At 34.4% G+C, this 8,829-nt stretch overlaps 1 pseudogene; it reads right to left on the bottom strand.

The window, feature by feature from the left end:
• Positions 1–7,094: 7,094 nt before the first annotated feature.
• LOC108770507 (putative nuclease HARBI1) lies at positions 7,095–8,564 on the bottom strand (annotated as a pseudogene).
• Positions 8,565–8,829: the final 265 nt, after the last annotated feature.

The raw sequence follows: 8,829 nt of genomic DNA, 5'->3' as shown, positions 1-8,829 counted from the left end.
CGACTGTGATTGGTCAATTTCTTACTCTTACTTCTTACTCCGTGTATTGTAGACGGGCCTTTACGCGGCGCGTGGTTTACGATGCGGACGTTTCTTCTGCTGCGCCTACGTGCAGAAGAAACGTTTATATATATGTAGCGCGGTTGGAAAGAGAGGGCAGGAGTGCGGAGGCCTCGATGCCGTGAAAGGCGCTCGTTTGAGTTCCGCGGGAGGCTAGTTTCGGCGTCGCTATGGGCCAGCGCTGTCGAAACTGGGGGTAAGGATAGCCCGTCAGACGCCGTGGATGGCGCACGATCGGGGCTGGATTTCTTGGAGGACATGCTTACCGTTGGAATTTTGGAAAGAAATAAGGACGCGCGCAGTGATGCACATTTGGCTCCCCGGCAACACGATCCCGTCAGACGCCGTGGATGGCGCACGATCGGGGCTGGATTTCTTGAAGGAGATGCGGAAAGCTGCTTGAGCACTACTTAAAGCGCTGGGAATGCTTACCGTTGGAAATTTTGGGAAGAAATAAGGACGCGTGTCTTGGAACGCTCTGCTTTATATACTATTCGTTTCATGACCCCTCGCGGTAAGGGGATGTTTTTCGTTCACGTGCTGTTGCGAAATCACTATTACGTGCTTATTGTGTAATTTATGATTTATTCTAATGATAATAGGGTTTTAATTAGATCGCGCGTTTTATCCTACTGCGGGGGTCGCGATTTGTATTGGCGCGTTTGGCTATCGTGTACCGCATCCCGTTGCGGCAGAGCTTGCATTTGTTTCTTGCGCGTTTTTTCCTCATAAGTTTCTTGTATCGTTTCGGATCCTTCTATTCTTTGTGCGCGTGGAATTTGATGTTTATTTAAGGCTTTTTCTCGATTGTGTGCTCTTTGGTTTTATCCGCGATGATTTTGTTCGTATTCATGGGCCTTTTGTGACCGGTTGGTGCATTCGGGATTGCACGGCGATGCATTGCATTGGTGTTATGCACTTTTATTAATTTTCCATGGGTCTGCGGATTTTTCCTGCAGCTACGTCGAGGTTGGTTGTTGTCTTAATTATTCTTTATCTCGTGATATCGATGTTTTGTTGTTAAAGTGCATTCTTGCATCGTTTTTAGCGTTTTATACTTTGGCGCAGGCGCAGTATGCGCGGCGTTCAATCGCGACGGTTTCGGTGGCTTGGCCTATAGCTGAACGTGATTATAGTAGGCACGTATTGTATCGTTCGCTATACTCCGTGCTCGCGCTCGCTTGGTAAACGGACGGGGCGCTATATTGTAGGCGCATCGAACGTTACAATCTCAATAACATCATTTAAATTTTTTTCCTGAAACTGTGGTTCAGAAAAAAATAAAACTCTGTCAAGCAGACCCATGATAACCCCCATCTTATGTTCTACCGGATGATCAGAAAAATAATTGAGATATCTTCTCGAATCAGTTGGTTTTCTGTAAACATCGAACACAACTTTCCTTTCAACCAACATCAATCTAACATCAAGAAAATTGATACCGTTCTCCCCACCTATCTCCATGGTAAATTGTAATCTAACATGAATCGAATATAAATCTAATATCTCATTAATTTTACTTTCTGGTGCGGCAAACAAAATATCGTCTACATATCTAAAATAAAATGGGAGATAAGTCGAGATACGCTTCATTACAATTTTTTCCAAATCACACATCACTAGATCTGCCAATATCGATGACAGCGGTGAGCCCATCGGTGTGCCGAAGATTTGTTTATATATAGTTCCTCCAAACTTGAAAAATGTAGAATTCAGAATTAAAGAAACTGCCGATAAAAATTCTTCCATTGGTATCTCAGTATTTCCTGCAATACAATCCCATCTAATCTTTATACTTTGAATTGCCAAATCTACTGGTACATTTGTAAAAAGTGAAACCACGTCAAAAGATACAAGTTTATAACTTGGATCTAACAGCATACCATTAAGACATTCTACCAGTTGAAAGCTACTTTCAACAAAACTAAAGTGTTTTGGGCAACTCTTTTTAATATTATTATGTAAAAAATTAGCTAATGAATAGAGAGGACTATTAATAGAAGAAACAATCATTCTCAACGGAATATCTTGCTTATGAATCTTCGGCAAACCGTAAGACTGAGGTAAATTACCAGACTGAGGTAAACATACAATCTGTTATAAGTATGCTGTTTAGTATAATCTTTCTTTTTCCATCTCGTTAGCATCATACGCATCTCCGCAGTCAATTTTTTAATAGGATCCTTATTAACTACTTCATAAGTCTCACAGTCCGACAACATATCTTTTTTTAAATTTTACTGAAGATGACCTGATGAGGGTCGAAACGTATATATTTTGATGTAATAATTGATGAAAACATTCGCAATAATAACTAGTGTTGGCTTTTAGGCTTTTGTCATGTCTTATTGATTTTTCGAATTAAGCCATTACTTCATTATATTGATATTTATAATCAACGAACTTAGCTAATAACCTAACATGTATTGCCTCTCCGCCATCACATACACATACACACTCACATATACACTTAGATACACGATCAAACTCAATAGCGGCACAAATGTTTTTAACTATAATTAACCAAAAATCATAGCGATCTATCATTAATCATGCCAAATTGTCGAGTTTTTTTTTGAATGTATATAAACTCAATAATTATGTTTAACTTTAATTTAATTATAAAATTTATGTAGACTCAATAATTATGTTTAACTTTAATTTAATTACAAAATTTATGTAAATTCAATAATTATGTTTAACTTTAATTTAATCATAAAATTTATGTAGACTCAATGATTATGTTTCACTTTAATTTAATTATAAAATTTATGTAAACTCAATAATTATGTTTAATTTTAATTTAATCATAAAATTTATGTAAACTCAATGATTATGTTTAACCTTAATTTAATTATAAAATTTATGTAAACTCAATAATTATGTTTAACTTTAATTTAATTATAAATTTTATATAAACTCAATAATTATCACATTTTTTGTTTAATTTCCTACAAAACTGTAATTTACTTTAGTAATAAAATGAAATTTTATTTAAATTTATTTCCTTTAGTTGATTTTTTAAAATTTAAATAGGACCTCGTACTCTCGCCGTTTCCCAAAAATCGTACCTGGTCCACTCCTGAGTTATAGAGATTCATTTCTTTGACTCGAAATTGGACCGACGTACGCACTGCTCAAGGAAACAGGTATTATAGCGTCCCGTCAGGACGTCGACCCATATTCCGGAACGATAGGTAGTGCGTCTGACTCTCAGGTATTCGCCACTGCGCGTATACCTGCGAGATAAAGTCTAAGCGTCCTTCCATACTCTCTCCAACTCCATCCTTGTCTCTCCCGTTTAAACGTATTTCCAAGGGCTTGGATGTAACAATTTCATTACATGTTATCTTATATTAATTTTTAATGTTAAACTCACGTAAAACATGTAAATAAATTTACAAAACAAATTTATCTAATTGGTTTACTCTTTCAAATTTACGCTTATCTTGCGATATCCAATTGATATTTTTTCGCAGCGCACAAGATACGTTTCTTTTGACTTCACCATGTATACTTCGTTTCTATATGACTGTCGACAGTTGTCATAACCGCTCGTCATACGTATCGATAGATGATGAATTGCACTCTGAAAATTTCTGCGTATTCCAAAAGTTATCGCAAAAATGTGTCTCTAACTAAAGTCGAAGAATTAGGCATGCGTAAGTTAACCGCGCGTTGAGTGCCGCGCTTGCTCACTCTGGATCAAAAACGCATTCGAATGAACATTTCTAAGGCCCTGTTGGAGCGGTTTCAGTGAAACGAGTCGGATTTTTTGAGTCAATTAATAACGGTTGATGAAACTTGGGTCCACCACTTCACTCCTGAAACGAAAGAACAATCAACACAGTGGACTGCGAAGGGTGAATCTGCTCCGAAGAAAGCGAAGATGGTTTTATCGGTGGGAAAGGTGATGGCGACTGTTTTTTGGGACAGTCATGGAATTGTGTTGATCGACTATCTTGAAAAAGGTAAAACAATAACAGGGACTACGCATCATTGCTTGACAAGCTGAAAGCAGAAATTGAGAAAAAACGACCGCATTTGAAAAAGAAGAAAGTACTGTTCCATCAAGATAACGCACCGTCTCACACTTCGGCGGTCCCTATGGCAAAAATTCACGAATTGCTGTTCGAATTAATTGACCATCCACCGTATTCACCAGATCTGGCCCCCAGCGACTTTTTTCTGTTTCCTAGGCTCAAAGTTTGACTCCGAGGATAGAAATTTTCATCAAACGAGGAGGTCATCGCATCCGTAGACGCCTATTTTGCAAAGCAAGGCGCTTAGTATTATTTGAATGGATTAAAGGGGTGGGAGCATCCGTGGAAAAAATGTATCGACTTAAAAGGAGACTATGTGGAAAAATAAAATCTGGAGACACTGGTAGTGTCTCGGCGCTAAGCTACGCGCAGCGCCACTACCGTGGCTACTTTACGCGAGCAGGCGAATTGCGGCAGATCGAGATTATCGGATCTCAATAAGGGCTGAACTGATCAAGTTCTAAGGCCGCGGTCCGATTCACGCTTATAGCGTGATTAGTGCGCTCACGGTTGCTTATGGTTGGTCCATTTCGTGCTTGCAGCGCCAGTGTGAACACAGTGACGTCATAGTTACGTAGCACTCACGGTGCTTAGAGTGCCTCTAGATGAAAGGTGAGGCACCGTGAGCGTCATGATTACGTGACGTCAGAAATGCGGGAAAAATAAAGGTTTCGACATTAGAAAGAAAGGGCAAGCTGAACACGACAAATGGTTGCGTTCAGAACAACAGTTTTGCAACCATTTTATGTTTCTTTGCTGAGATAGGACCATTTCCCTTGATCTAAAAGCATAACTCAATCAGTGCGAAGAAAACTGCCAACAGAAGATGTCAGATCAGTTAATTTCCGTTCCTATTTTTGTGGAAGATACTGGCGAAACAATTATTTTGAAACTTTCATCACAAGACGCTGCAAAGGTCATTAAAGGTAAAAAGATTAATGAATTTTTGTATTATGTAATTATATTATAATCAGCTATAATATTGTTGATCAAAAGGAAATAACCTTTCGTTAACTACATTTTTTAGGCTAACTTTTTATTATTTTCAGATATAAATTATATGACAAGTCTCATTAACAATGTATATAAAAAAAGAAACAAAAATTTAATCAATCAAGAAAGTGTTCAAATTCCCATTGATAAGAGTAACCAAATTGATAGTTCAGTAATGTCTTCAAGTAATATATCTTCATGCATTTCATCCCCAGAGACACAAGAATTTGATGATGACCCTAAGGATCAAAGTGAGTATAACTACAAGAGAATATAACGGCTCCTATAATTTTTATACTGTTCATCAAAATTTCATTCATGAATATCTTTGATAATTTCAGCAAACGATAAGTCACTTTTCATATGGCCATCCGCTTGTATATATTTGTTGCTTGATAAGTATGAAGAATGGGAAGGTGAATTTGTAGCAGGTACGAAACGTCATAATAAAATCTGGGAAGCCGTTGCAGATAATATGAAAAAAATAAATAATAAATATACTATAACTGGACCACAGTGTCAATCAAAATTAAATGGCTTAAAAAAGACATATAAAAAGATATTAGATCATAATTCTGTATCAGGAAACGATAGAAAAACCTGGCCGTATTTTCAAGTAAATGTATAGTAAATATGTTTGCTTCTCAATAATTTAGCTAATTTAGAAGCTCCGCATAATCACGGAATAGGATCAGAGAATTGGAACAGGAACAGAAAATAAAAATTTGAAATCATGCACTATGAAATACAAAATTTCTAATAGATTGAAATTCTTATTCTGTTCCTGTTCCTATTATCTGTTCCTATTCCTTGATTGTGCGGAGTCTCTTACTGAAATAATTCCTGCTTTCTTTTAGAGAATGCATGAAATTTTTGGAAAATCAGGATGGGCAAATCCTAAAGCTATTGCTACAGAAGCTGGACCATCTAATGAACAAAAAATCCTATCTGAGTCTGATTAAAAAAATAGTAAAGATGATGCAAAAAAGACCAATAAACGGAAGATTGAGACTGTTATAGATAACTTTATTTCAGATATAAAAGAAGAAAGAATAGAAAGAGAGAAAAGAAGGCAAACCAAAGAGACATTGTTCCAGGATTTAAAAGATCAACGGGAAAGACAGCATAAGGAAAAAATGGAAATAATGGAGAAGTGGTTTAATGTTATCGCCAAAAAATAATGTAACTAATTTTTTTAGTATTCTTTCGTAATATGTAATGCAATTTGTGCAATTTTTATTTCTAAAATTTTTATTTTTATTTCTAATGAATACTCTATATCTACAATATACTAATTTTTAATTATAGAGTTTATATTTTAAAAGAAACATTGTTATTTGAAATAATATCTATTAACTTTTTCAATTCTCATTTTATTATATACGTAATAGTGTCTATTTATACCAAAGCCTCCTAAGTCAATGAATTGATTATAAATTAGTAAGTTGAATTAATCATTATTGACTTTTAAAACTAAGAAAATTAATTATTCATATAGGAGTAAAATTAATTATTCTTTGATGGAATTAGTTACTGCAATTTGTCCATATAAATGACTGCTTATTTTATTTTACCGGTAGCTGTATTAATATACAATCTTATTTTTTTAGTCATTTTCGATTATATGTAAGAGATCGTATTAAACTAGATTATATTAAATAATTAAATTTATTTTTATATATAGAAGTATGTAGTATTAAATACACATCATGTAAACAAATAAATGTTTTGTATCAATTTTTGTTCATTTTAGATTGCAATTGGGATAAAGAATATTATTTTGATTATATGTATTTAATACAATACAATTTACAGTAAAAAAGTAATAAACCTATTTCTATACTCTGTAATCTTAATTATTTATTCTATTTTAGTAACTATTTCTAAAATTTTAAACATAGTACGATTATGAAATATTGAATAAGTAGTGATGAAGTAATAAAAATACCAATATATAATCTACTGTAAAAAAAGCTGCATTAAATAAGGTTCAAAACATTAATTGACCCTCATTATCAAATTATTCATAATTCTTTGTCGTTTAGCATTACCATCCTCCACTCTAGCAGATATTAATGTTCCATGTGATGTATCTTCTTCATATGTTTGATTAAAGTCTATCAAATCTCCTTTCAATATACAAATATTGTGTAATACACAAGTAGCTACTAAGTATTCAGGAATTTCTTCTATGGTGACCATGGCCAAACAATCAAGAATGCTTCTCCAGCGTACTTTCCATAGCCCAATTGCTCTTTCAATTGAAATTCTTGCTGAAGACTGACAAAAATTAAAATTTTTTTGTCTGACTGTTAGATGCCCATTATCCTTAAAAGGCACCATGATATGAGGATGAATACTGTAGCATCTCCGACAATATGAGAATCGCTGGGAAAATAGATTTGTGGATTTTCAATATATTGTCTGACAGATGAGAGCCGAAAAACACGTGCATCATGCACCGATCCAACATTTCCAGCCAAAACACTTGTAAAGAGCAATTTATGAGTACAAACTACCTGCAAAGATAAAAAATAGAAACTAATAAGTGATAAAAACTTCCAATTATTTTTAAAGATAGTTTTTAAACTCTTACTTGTACGTGGATTGAATGATATCCTTTGCGGTTCACATATGATTGTTTATCCTCCTGTGGAGCTATTATCTTAATGTGCGTGCCATCAATAGCTTCTATAACTTTAGGAAATCCACTAGCTCTTTCAAATTCTTCCATTACTTTGGTTGCTTTCTCACCCTGAGGCCACTGAATAAATCGTGGAGCAAGAGTGTGCAAGGCATAAGTAACTCTCCTCATAATACGAATGGCTGTAGCTTTTCCTACATCGAATTTCACACACACAGACCTATAATTCGTATTTCATATAATGAAAAAATTATATAATAAAAAACTTTCTCTTTTTCTTGACGAGGAGCTAAGATATGTTACTATACCTATATGAATCTGGTGTTGCCATCATCCATAAAGCTAACAGAAGCTGTTTCTGGACTGGTACAGGCTTTCTGCCACTAAGTGATGTAATTAATATAGGTCCTATTAATTCCAATAAGAATTCAAAGGTTGCAGGAAATAATCTGTAAATAAAGCAATTGGAATTTCACAATTTATGTTAACAATTATTCTAAAATAATAATTGTTATGATATTATAATGTTTTTTTGAACTTGAGCAACGGTCATTGACTGTACCTGAAGTGCATTTTAAATTCTTCAGCGGTATAATTAGAAACAATTCTTTCCACATAGTTTTTGACGCGAGGTCTAATTTGTGTTTCACTTTGTCTGTTTAGACCTAAATCAACAACTGTAATAAAATCTTCTACTTCTTTCTCTTCGCTCTCGTCATTACTTGAAGACATATTCATTAAAAATTTTAAATCATCATCTTCATCATTGCTTTCGCAACAAAATTCAATAAATTGCAGTAATGTAACTTTTTCATTTATCTGCATTTTTTATCGTCAATCTGTCAATCGGTGATTTTTTTTTCTTTGGAGTGTCCCTCGGATTGAGAGAAAATACGCGCCTTCTGTCCTAACCTTTGGACAATATGACGCAAAAATCGTCGGGTGAGATATCTTTGTAGGTTATAATATAAGTCCTGCATATTTAAGAACTTCCCAAATATAGGAATAAATATTAAATGTTAGAAATAAAAAATTAAAGGAAATGAATGTGTAAATGCTTAATAGATACAAATAGGATATGAGACATAT

The sequence above is a fragment of the Trachymyrmex cornetzi genome, unplaced genomic scaffold, assembly GCF_001594075.2.
Source record: "Trachymyrmex cornetzi isolate Tcor2-1 unplaced genomic scaffold, Tcor1.1 scaffold128, whole genome shotgun sequence".
In the NCBI taxonomy this organism is placed as follows: Eukaryota; Metazoa; Arthropoda; class Insecta; order Hymenoptera; family Formicidae; genus Trachymyrmex; species Trachymyrmex cornetzi.
This window is presented reverse-complemented; position numbering and strand designations above follow the sequence as displayed.